The sequence below is a fragment of the Thalassophryne amazonica genome, chromosome 8 (assembly GCF_902500255.1).
Source record: "Thalassophryne amazonica chromosome 8, fThaAma1.1, whole genome shotgun sequence".
NCBI classification, from domain to species: Eukaryota; Metazoa; Chordata; class Actinopteri; order Batrachoidiformes; family Batrachoididae; genus Thalassophryne; species Thalassophryne amazonica.
In genome coordinates, this window is record NC_047110.1 from 18,510,417 (window position 1) to 18,523,174 (window position 12,758).

Genomic DNA, 12,758 nt, shown 5'->3' on the forward strand with positions numbered 1-12,758 from the left:
GATTAGAGCGGTTTCTTCTAGAAGAAGCTCTCCTCTGTTTGCAGAGGGTAGAGCTACACATCTGTTCACCTTTGTTTATCACGTTAATGGTCTAAAAATTAAAGGACAAAAATTTATCGGAAGATAATTATGATAAATAATGGTTTTCAATGTTATCTGAAAAGAAAATCTGATAATGAAAACTTTATCTTCGATAATTATCGGTTATCGGATTATCGGAACTTCGCCCACCACTGGTGATTCCATCACTCCATTTTTATCTGGTGTGTGTTTAAAGTGATTTACTGGTATTAATGGTTCATAGACAACATGGTTTTCTTCTGTGAAGCTGTGTAGAATGTGCATCTCATACAAGCAAAGTGAAAAAGGTGGATGACGAGTGTCTGCTTCTTTGTTTATGTTGAGACTCCTCAGGATCACACTCCCCAAGATCCTCATATCTGCTCTCTGCCTGTTCTACAAATGCTATCAACTCTTTCTTGTTTTTGTTGCATGCATGTAGTCCTTTCCTTGATAGAATTTCTTGCAGTTATTTCCTGGTTACCTTTGATAGCAGTACATGGAAAGCCATGTTGGATTTTATGTGCTGACTAGTTATCCGGATGAGACAAATTTTTAATCACTAGGCGGCAGACCACATAACTCAGACAACCTATTGAAAGAGTATGAGTGAGTCAGCTGATGTGGGCTGAATTTGACTTTGTGGCTTCCCAAAAATAAAGCTATTTTCATCCATTTTCTATATCAGCTTACTCCAATTAAGGGTTGGGGGCTGCAGCCTCTCCCAGCAGTCATAGGGCATGAGGCGGGGTATACTCTGGACAGGACACCATACTGTCGCAAAGCTATGCTCAATTTCTATAAGTTTGTGGTCTCTGGACCTGTATAGGATGATCATGATTATTCTTTTGAATTACATAGAACCACCTTGTAATCAAGGCAAAATCAGATCCTTATAATTGAAGCCAACTGCATAAATGTCAAATCTTACAGTTCCTTGAATGGCCACTTGAGGCTTACTTCAAAAGGACTTACTCTCCATACAAGGCCATGTTAAATTTCCAAAATTTGCAGCACAAGTAAACAGGTTTACAACCTCTCTCTATTCTGTATAGCTAGTTTCCTCCTTCATGACAACTGCACATTTTGTTTTCTTTTTTGGAATAAGCGATAAGCAATTTCACAGCTGTTGCCTTCAAAAAGGAAATATTTTCTTTTGGTACCTGCAACACACACAACTGATGCAATGTCAACAGTCACTCAGTTTTAATGAGGTACATTAATTCAATTATTGACTGTTTCTTTTCTTGTACTGTTTAGGATAGACTCACAAATTTACCAGAAAAAGTAAAGCTTTTAACTGGAAAAGACACAGTTAAATCAGTGTCATTTCTGTATCTGTAGGTAAAACAACAAAGGTTTTAACTGCTAAAGATGCAGTTAGTCTGTTATTTCGGTAGCTGTAGGTAAAATAACAAAGCTTTTAACTGGTAAAGACACAGTTAATCTGTTATTTCTGTAGCTGTAGGTAAAAAACAAAGCTTTTAACTGGAGAAGATGCAGTTAATCAGTGTTATTTCTGTAGCTTCAGATCAGTGGTTTAATTTCTGGACAGTCGCAGAAATAAATTTGAGTCTGGACAAAAAAGTAATTATGTGGAAAAGTCGCACGATAAATGCTTTCTGGACAGTCGCAGAAATAAATTTGAGTCTGGACAAAAAAGTAATTATGTGGAAAAGTCGCACGATAAATGCTTTCGTCAAAGGCCTTAGTAAATTTGTGTGCATTAAATAACATAAATAAATGCTTAATTCCTTCATAGAAATTTAAATTTGTGGCTTTGTTTCTTTCAGAGAAATGTTTTTAAGAATGTCTCATGAGGATTTAATTTGTGTCATTCAGAAACAAATGGTCAATTCCAAATCACCTCACACGGGGCACCAAAATAATGTAACGGATTACATTTAATTTACTTATTTGAAATGAATGGCACCTCACATGGGCACCAGTTTAATGTAGTAGCATTTAATGTAGCCTCGCAATGTGTTATTGGCCTCACAGAGCACCAAAAATATGTAATGAACGTATTGTTAAACTCCAAAATTGAATTAAATTGGCCTAGAGCTCATTTAATGGGTCACCAAAATAATTAAGAATTTTAGGGTTTAATAATTATTATTTATTTAGAATAATATCTAATTACCTCTGGGCACCACCTATTTAAAGCACAGGTACTTTAATATAAACACCCATTAATTGATCAGTCTCAGATTAATCAATCAGTCTCAATTTAATTAATCAGTCTCGGGTGTGAAAGTCTGAATTCTATGGTATGATTGACCAAGGGTTTCTTTCTGAACACAAAATGAACTACAGCTGAAATATGTACTTTTTATTTACAAATATGCAAGGAATGAACAGTTTACTGACATGTGAGTGAGTGGACAGTGATTAAATAAGTTCATTTATGGACACAATTTGCTTACTCTTGAGACGTTGAAAGAAAGTAGTAAGATAAAGCTTAAAGACTTGAAGTAAATAAATCTATATACAAATAAATTTAGTGATGAAATTTGAAGGCAATCATTTTTAAGAAAATTATTAAACATATGAACATGTTTATAAAGAATGCACTTTGCATCCATTGACAACAAAACCCTTTTTCTGGAACCCTTAACTGGGTCACTTAGCTGATCTGTTGAAGAGGTGGTTCAGATGAACCATCCGTCCGTCGTTGATGTGTTAGGCTCTTTGCAGCGTGAGCTCATTTAGGTCAGGGGTTAAACCAGCAGTCTCCCCAGTGATCCCAAGGCTTCAGTGTCAGCTGGTTTTACCGACAGGATGGTTGCTTGCAGTCAGTCCGTCGTCAGCTTGCTTGACCCCAGAGGTGGAAGACGTTTGTTGAAAATGGGTTCTGGTAGCTTTTAAAAGGTTTGTTGGAGCCAGATTAAAAGTCTTTGTGAATTTAGAAAAAAAAAAGTTAAAACTTTAAGAGCAGCATTGTAAAGTACAGAAAAGGAAAGTCGCTTTTCTGTAAATTCGCTATTATTTTGAAAAGTTTAGCTCGGAAGTTCTCTTAAAAATTTGAAAGACTTGACGAACCTTAAAAACTTCAGACTATTAATTCGTCAAAAGTTATCAAAGAATGAAACAAGGAATGAAGCCACATGGTAGCTTAGCTAGGCTAGCTTGGGGCCTTGTTGACACAAAAATAAAGTTAAGCATTTGAAGAAAGGAAGAGAGAGGCAGAAGGTAGAAGCAGAAGGGCCTTCAGAGAGAGAAAAGAAACTCTGTTCTAATTTTTTAAAGGGGAGTTATGTCATTAAACTCTGCCCATAGGGTATGTAATTTCACAGAAAACTTCATGTGCTAGGGAAATGATTCAACTATTTAAACACGCTAACTATTTTGGCATACTATTTGTTGTAAGACATTTTTGGGATGAATATAACGTTATTAAAGGCTTAAACACATCCTACACACACCACTTGGTTAACAGAATGTTCCATTATCAAAACATGGATAAGTCAGAAAAAAATCACATTTAAACACAACAGCAGTTACAAAGAACACGTCATTTAAATGAGTGATTATATGCAAAGCATTTTGTTTGAATATTCAACACAAACAACATTAGAATTTTATATATGCATAACATAAAATACTGGTTTCTTGCATTCCCATTTAAACAAAAGGTCTTCTTTGTTGTGTGGGCCACCAGAAGAGGAGGTACTGCTGGCCCACCACCAGAGGGCGCCCTGCCTGAAGTGCGGGCTTCAGGCACGAGAGGGCGCTGCCGCCACGGACACAGCCGGGAGTGACAGCTGTTACTCATTACTTCCTGACAGCTGTCACTCATTCTTCATCACCTCACTCCATAAAACCCAGACGTCATCTCCACCTCATCGCCGAGATATCGTACTTCATTGAAGGTAATATCCTCAGCCGTTTTGTGTTACAATATATCTGTATATTGTGAGTGTTTGCAGGAGTACCGGTTCCTCTATCTATGGAAGCTGAGTGAGTGCAGGATGGCACTCTTTTCCCCTGAGGAATCACTGCGGTACTCATCACATATTGAGTGAGAGGTGGAGGTGGCATTCCCACCGTTGTTGTTACTGGGTGTGCACACACCCACACTTGACTGTCTTTGTTCTCGCCAGCAGTACCAGATCCGACAGTCGGAGACGGTGATCACCTGGGAATTCGGGACTTGGCGGCTCCAGTATTCACCAGGTTCGGTGGTGGCAGAAATCGTGTGGTTCCGGCCCTTCTCAGGACAGACGTCTATCCTCGAGCCTGCCCACACGTCACCTTTGTAATTTGACTGTAATCATATTCTGAGATTGTCTGTATATTCGTTGTGCACATTTCACAACATTAAATTGTTACTTTTTGGCTCATCTATTGACCGTTCATTTGCGCCCCCTGTTGTGGGTCCGTGTCACTACACTTTCACAACAGGATATCTCGGCCAGCGTCATGGACTCCGAGGGGCGTCACCCGGCTGTTGAACGACCAATGGGAGAGCAGGGAGCGCAGGCGTCTGCAGGAGGCGTGATTGGTGAGCTGCAGCACAATTCTCACCGCCTTTACGGCTCGGTTGGATCAAATGACTGAGCAAAACATCCTCCTGAACCACAGGGTGGAGGCTCTCTCCGCGCAGATGGCGGCGAGCGCTCAGGGCGCTGCTGCAGCTCGTCCTCCTGTCAACCCTGTGCAGGATATGAATGTTCCAGTGGTGGTTCAACAACCCCTCCCACCATCCCCTGAAGCATACATAAGCCCTCCTGAGCCGTACGGAGGTTGTGTGGAGACGTGCGCGGACTTTCTTATGCAGTGTTCGCTCGTCTTCGCACAACGTCCCGTCATGTACGCGTCAGATGCTAGTAAAATAGCTTATGTGATTGCTCTGCTTCAGGGTAAAGCACGCGCCTGGGCTACGGCGCTCTGGGAACAGAACTCACGGTTGTTATCAGCATACACTGGGTTTGTGGGGTAGTTCAGAACAGTGTTTGATCACCCTAACAGAGGAGAGACCGCTTCAACTGTGCTGCTGTCAATGAGACAGGGACGCGAGAGCGCAGCCGCTTATGCAGTCAACTTCCGCATCGCGACTGCGAGGTCCGGCTGGAATAACGTTGCGCTCCGCGCCGCCTTCATAAACGGACTGTCGTTGGTTCTGAAGGAGCAGCTGGTAGCTAAGGAGGAACCGCGGGATTTAGATGGGCTTATCGATCTCGTTATACGGTTAGACAATCGGTTGGAGGAACGCCGTCGGGAGCGAGGCGAAGGACGTGACCGGATACGCGCCGCCCCTCTCCCTTCCGGGTTCAAAAAGGGGCCGCCCTCCCCACGCTCCACAGCTGCAGCGCTTTGTGGGGCAACAGCTCCCCCTGCTGACGTTGTTAGGGAAACGCACAGGGCCAAAATGAGGAGGTTGATCCGTGGAGAGTGTTTTCTCTGCAGCTCAACTGAGCACACACAGAGAAACTGCCCCAAACGGCCAAAACGACAACACTCGCCCTTAGAGACTGGGCTAAGGGGGGGTCAAAACATTCAAGTGAGACACACACAGATTGCCACACGACTCCCAGTCACAATCCTGAGCGGGGATTTAACCCTTCAAGCCCCAGCACTGGTGGACACGGGGTCAGAAGGGAATCTGCTAGACAGCAGATGGGCAAGGGAGGTAGGGCTCCCTCTGGTGGCGCTTCCTTCGCCATTGCAAGTGCGGGCACTAGATGGCACCCTCCTCCCTTTACTCACACACAAGACACAACCAGTAACTCTGGTGGTGTCTGGAAACCATCGGGAGGAGATTGAGTTTTTTGTAACTCCTTCTACCTCCCGCGTGATTTTGGGCATCCCATGGATGTTGAAGCACAATTCCTGGATTGATTATTGATTGGCCGTCTGGGGTGGTGGTTCAGTGGAGCGAAACCTGCCATCGGGTGTGTTTAGGATCCTCGGTTCCTCCCGGTTTACAGGCTAAGGAGGAGGTCAAAGTCCCTCCCAATCTGACGGCAGTGCCGGTTGAGTACCACGATCTTGCTGACGTCTTCAGCAAGGATCTGGCACTCACCCTTCCCCCGCACCGTCCGTACGATTGTGCCATTGATTTGGTTCCAGGTGCTGAGTTCCCGTCCAGCAGGCTGTACAACCTCTCACGACCTGAGCGCGAATCAATGGAGACCTACATCCGGGACTCATTAGCTGCCGGGCTGATCCGGAACTCCACCTCCCCGATGGGTGCAGGTTTCTTCTTTGTGGGCAAGAAAGATGGCGGACTCCGTCCATGCATTGATTACAGGGGGCTTAATGAGATTACGGTTCGCAATCGATACCCGTTGCCATTGTTGGATTCCGTGTTCACCCCCCTGCATGGAGCCAAAATCTTTACTAAGCTGGATCTTAGAAATGCGTATCACCTGGTTCGGATCCAGAAGGGAGACGAATGGAAGACGGCATTTAACACCCCGTTAGGTCACTTTGAGTACCTGGTCATGCCGTTCGGCCTCACCAACGCCCCCGCGACGTTCCAAGCCTTGGTTAACGACGTCTTGCGGGACTTCCTGCACCGATTCGTCTTCGTATATCTGGACGATATTCTCATCTTTTCTCCGGATCCTGAGACCCATGTCCAGCATGTACGTCAGGTCCTGCAGCGGTTGTTAGAGAACCGACTGTTTGTGAAGGGCGAGAAGTGTGAGTTTCACCGCACGTCTTTGTCCTTCCTGGGGTTTATCATCTCCTCTAACTCCGTCGCCCCTGATCCGGCCAAGGTTGCGGCGGTGAGAGATTGGCCCCAACCAACAAGCCGTAGGAAGCTGCAACAGTTCCTTGGCTTCGCTAATTTCTATAGGAGGTTCATTAAGGGCTACAGTCAGGTAGTTAGCCCCCTGACAGCCCTGACCTCTCCAAAAGTCCCCTTCACCTGGTTGGATCGGTGCGAAGCCGCGTTCAAGGAGTTGAAACGACGGTTCTCTACTGCGCCAGTTTTGGTGCAGCCCGACCCTAGCCGCCAGTTCATGGTTGAAGTGGACGCCTCTGACTCAGGGATAGGAGCCGTGCTGTCCCAGAGCGGAGAGACCGATAAGCTTCTTCACCCGTGTGCCTACTTTTCACGCAGGTTGACCCCGGCTGAACGGAACTATGACGTCGGAAATCGAGAACTACTTGCGGTGAAAGAGGCTCTTGAGGAGTGGAGACACCTGTTGGAGGGAGCATCTGTGCCGTTCACGGTTTTCACTGACCATCGGAACCTGGAGTATATCAGGACCGCCAAGCGGCTGAACCCCAGGCAAGCCCGCTGGTCACTGTTCTTCGGGCGTTTTGACTTCCGGATCACCTATCGCCCCGGGACCAAGAACCAGAGATCGGATGCCTTGTCCCGGGTACACGAAGAGGAGGTCAAAACTGCAGTCGGATCCACCGGAGCCCATCCTGCCGGAGTCCACTATCGTGGCCACCCTCACCTGGGACATGGAGAAGACCGTCCGGGAGGCCCTGGCACGGAGCCCGGACCCAGGAACAGGTCCGAAGAACCGTTTATACGTCCCACCAGAGGCCAGAGCTGCAGTCTTGGACTTCTGTCACGGTTCCAAGCTCTCCTGTCATCCAGGGGTGCGAAGGGCAGTTGTCCGGCAGCGCTTCTGGTGGGCGTCTATGGAGGCCGACGTCCGGGAGTATATCCAGGCCTGCACCACCTGTGCCAGGGGCAAGGCAGACCATAGAAGGTCCCAAGGACTTCTCCAGCCATTACCGGTGCCTCATCGCCCCTGGTCCCACATCGGCCTGGATTTCGTCACGGGCCTCCCGCCATCCCAGGGCAACACCACCATCTTCACGATAGTGGACCGATTCTCCAAGGCGGCCCACTTTGTGGCCCTCCCGAAGCTCCCAACAGCCCAGGAGACAGCAGACCTCCTGGTCCACCACGTCGTCCGTCTGCATGGGATACCCACCGACATCGTCTCTGACCGTGGTCCCCAGTTCTCCTCACACGTCTGGAGGAGCTTCTGCAGGGAACTGGGGGCCACTGTGAGCCTCTCGTCCGGGTACCATCCACAGACGAACGGACAGGCAGAGCGGGCCAACCAGGAACTGGAACAGACCCTCCCCTGCGTAACATCCGCGCACCCGACGGCCTGGAGTAACCATCTGGCCTGGATCGAGTATGCGCATAACAGCCAGGTGTCTTCTGCCACTGGCCTCTCCCCATTTGAGGTGTGTTTGGGGTACCAGGCCCCATTATTTCCCGTGGTGGAGGGAGAGGTCGGTGTGCCCTCGGTCCGGGCCCATCTTCGGAGGTGCCGTCGGGTGTGGCGCACTGCCCATTCTGCCTTGTTGAAAGCCTGGAAGAGGGCCAAGACCCATGCAGACCGCCGGCGGTCCCCGGCCCCTGCATACCAGCCCGGGCAGGAGGTGTGGTTGTCAACGAAGGACATCCCCCTGCAAGTACAGTCTCCAAAATTGATGGACAGGTTCATCGGGCCCTTCCGTATCCTCAAAGTCCTCAGCCCTGCCGCGGTGAAGCTCCAGCTCCCAGCTTCACTGCGGATCCACCCGGTCTTCCATGTTTCCAGGATCAAACCTCACCACACCTCACCCCTCTGTGAGTAAGTGTAAGTGTCCCACAAGTGTGCCGTTACTGAGCAACACAAATGGCGTGTGCATGGGGTGCATTGACCTGCATTTTCTCCAGTTTTGCATTCAGCAGTCTAGGCTTGATGTTGTTAAAGCCACTGGAGAAATCAAAGAACATGACGCGGGCTGAAAAAATATCTCCCGAAAAATCAACGCAGGTCTCACAAAATGTGATTTTTTTTATTTTTGTAGTTTGCAGTTTAAGTAGTTTATGGATCAGTTACTTCAGGAAATCTTGATCGCAAACTCTATCACTCTTTGTCTTTCCTTTTCCTGAATATACGTGGCTTTAGATAAATTCTCTGTATTCAGTTCCAGATGGTGAAATTCCAAGATGTTGATTTGAAGGTTCTTAAATTCAGATTAAGAATTCATTTGCCATTTTGTGTTCATGCTACTTTCCACGGGTACTCAGAGATCGCTATTTCCCAGTTATGCACTTTCCCAGTTATGCACTTTTTTTTGCACTTCTCTGTTTTAAGTGTCCAGTTTAGTCCTTCTACCATTTGTTGACATCTTTCTTTTAATTCAGTTTAATTCTCTCCTAAAATGAGGTGGTCTGTCATGTTGTGTCACTTAGAGCAGTCTTTTGTCCGCCCAGGTGACCGACAGAGCGCCAATCAAACTGAACCTGAAAGTTTCATTTTTTTTTAAGTTCTGAAATTCCTTTTCTCATGTTATTACTCCACTCCATCAGAAGAGGGTGCACATGTATAACTAAATCTGTTTTCACATTCTTTCTTGAATATGTTGCTGTTTTAGGTGAAAATGCTTTTGTTGAGGAAAAAAAAAAAGATGAAATAACTAGATTTAAGAAATTGTTAAACTATTTGGTAACACTTTACTTGAAGGTACCGTCATAATAGTGACATGACACTGTCATAACTGGTACATGACTAGGGATGGGTATCGAGAACCGGTTCCTTTCGGGTATCGTTAAGAAATTATTCGATCCACCGACATCAATAAGCTTTGTGCTTAACGATTCTGTTATCAGTCCTTCAGAGTGGCCGTTGTTTTGGGGGGTGTTTGTCAGAAAAATGATAATTTCTCTATTGATTACGGACCCTGCAGCGGGTTCGTAATCAACTTTTCTGCAGCGCGGCTTTGCTTTGAACCTTGAACCAATTGAAGCAGTGGTTCGCAGATTGAAGCAATGCTTCGATTATTCTCTTTCTTTCGCTTAATTTTCCCCCGCTAAAACCCTAAAGAGCATACGTCTGTGAGTATTATATCCCTTTTCTATGTTAAACCGACCTGTTATGGTCTTCTGAAACAGTTGATAGATGTATTTTATAACTTAAAAACGGGAGCGATGCTAACGTGTTAGCATGTCTATGGCATTTTCAATGTGAAAAGTTAGCATTAAGCAACTGCAGCTGTCATCACGTTCGGGTGCATTTATTTTCAAATTGTAATATTTCTTAAATTTATTTTTGTTTATATATTAATAATCTAATGATTATTATATACAATTTTAGAGAAAGAGACAAAAATAACCTGAATAGAAACACAACAGAAAATATAAAAGCAACTAACAATGAACATAAATAAATAAATACAGAAATAAATGTTTCCTGTGAACACCTAGTGACTCTCACACCTCCATTTCATCCCTGTCTTACTTAAGTTTAATGACAGTTTGATTCGGTCAAACCATATTTTCAATGTGTTAATTTCTTCAGTGATTTCCTCCAGAACTATCTGCCAAACTAGAAAACTGCTGCATCCTAGTAAGAGCAGAATACTACTGGAATGAATCTGAATAAGGAAAGTTGGGTTTTTGTCTCACTAAATGGATGCTGCACTCACTGCAGTTTATCATCTGGAATAGTCCCAGATTGCATTTCAGAGCTTCTAGAATTGAAACATTTTCATGCAGGTGGTGTTGGGGGTAATTTTGGGTTTCAGCTTTTTTTGTTTTTCACTACTTTCATCCCTGAATATGTCAATCGTGATTCACTTTTGTACAGATTAAAGTTACTAACTGGGACTCCTGTCTTGTTGCGAGAAAGAAACAAGAATCGTCCTCCGTTCTGTTCACGCAGCTCCAAACGTTGTGCGGCTCTCTGACGAGTCAAGTTAGAACGTTAGAATCCAGTTTGAATTCATAACTTCAAAGCGAAACACGCTTTTTATTTATGTTCAGAGATCAAGGATACAGTGACCAATTTCATATTCATTTACTTTAAGACTCAATGAAATACATAAAAAACCTGTAAAGCCTACTTTTAGTACAAAATTCAATAAGGAATCGGATTGATAAGCAGAATCGATAATGGTATTGATAGATAAAATCTTATCAATACCCATCCCTATACATGACACAGTCAAGAATGTGTCATAAACATAATGTCAATGTCATAAATGTTTATGACTGCTGTCAAAAAGTGTTATTTGGTTTTTGTAATGACAAGTTGGCATTTTTTCAGTTGTCTTGATTATGACAACTTGACATTGATCAAAGTGACATTACCAAAAAATGTCTTTGTCATGACAACTTGACATTAAATTTGTTTGGGATGTCTTTTACTTTTCATTAGTTCATACTTTATCATGTTAGTCTCAGTTTGATTCTATCGTTTTGCTTTCTTTATTATTTAGTCACTGTTTTCATTCAGCACCTCATCATTTAGTTTGTAGTCTTTCAGTTATTTGTTGCTTTTCCTTGTGTTACACTTTCGTCACTGGTTCATTCTTTGGTTATCATTTATTGTGCAGTTTGTATTTGTTACTCTGGGTCTTTTATGTTACTTTAGTCTTAATTTAGTTCTGGTTATCACATTTGTTGTATAATGTTTAGTCACAGGTTTTTGTTATTATTTATCTTTGGTGTTGCTCATCAGATTATGTTCCATTTGTTATTCATTGCATTTTCTGTTTATCAGTTATCTTGTTTTATTCTTTGCATTATGCTGTGTTCACTGGGTTTTGTTTATTTGTGGATTAACCGATAGATTTTTTGCCATTTTATTGTATTCACTTTTCTGTACCGTTCAGTTAGTCCATTCAAGTTTTAGTTTTCTGGTTTTCCCCTTTTTGATTTGTTATGGTAGTTCTTACGTTTGCCCCTTTTGTTCACATTCATTTTTGAACACGTCATGTTTCTCAGTTTTTCTGTCACTCACTTCTCGTTTTGCACCGCTTTGTTTTGCCCTCTCGCACACACTTGCCTTTCTTCTCTCCTCTTTGTTCACTTCACCACACCTCTCTCCACACACCTGCTTCACATCAGCCTGATTACTTTGCTCCTCTTTAAAACCCTCACAGTTCCACAGCTCACGCTGCCCGATTGTTGACTCTGCTCACTTTCTCGCCTTTTGTTCTTGTCTTGTTTTTGCTCTTCTGTTTTTGACCTTGTTTGTATCCTCCGACCTCCGCCTCGCCGTTGCTCTGTACTCAGCCTATTTTTTGACTCTGCCACTGTTTTGCCCATATTACTCCTTGACGCCGGTTGTATGAACTTTGCTCGTTCCTGGACCCTGACCCAGCCTGCATCATGTCTGATACCTCTGCCAGTAAGTTTGACTACCTGTGTACCGAATCCTATGCCTGGTCTTCGGATAAAGCTGTTTACCAATCTAAGCCAACCATGCCTGTGAGTCTGCATTGGTCTCCTCCTGTTTCATGTGTCAAGCCATCACCAGTCCTGTCAGAACAATCGGGCCTATACCAGGAGGCCGCAGACTCAGCCCCTGAACCGATTTTGACCAGAATTAAAGAGATTTTGCTGACCTAAAATTTTTTTTTTTACTTTGACTACTTGGATCAGGCTTGGGAAGTGGTGGAAACGAACACCTGGCTGTATCAATACTTTCCTGAGCTTGAAGAGCTGGACGACTTATTTGCGGCAGAGAGGCTGCCTGATTGGGTAAAACACCCTGAGTCATACCTGCAATATGCTCACCCACCACAAGACAGTGAAGATGACTGGATTGACCTGGAAGAAGATTCCTCATCAGAAACGGAGGAATCATCACTCCAGAACAAGGCAGAATTTTTGTTCAAACTTCAGGACTTATTTTTTGAGTACATGGACAGTCCAGGTGAGCGGAGCAAGCGGCACATTCTTTCTACAGTAGATAAACTTCTCCTTGATGCACCAGAAA

At 44.3% G+C, this 12,758-nt stretch overlaps 1 protein-coding gene across 2 annotated transcripts in view; it reads left to right on the forward strand.

Moving 5' to 3' along the window:
- LOC117515312 (solute carrier family 23 member 1-like) overlaps positions 1 to 12,758 on the forward strand; it is a 76,527-nt gene that overhangs the window by 25,873 nt on the left and 37,896 nt on the right. The window lies entirely within an intron of this gene.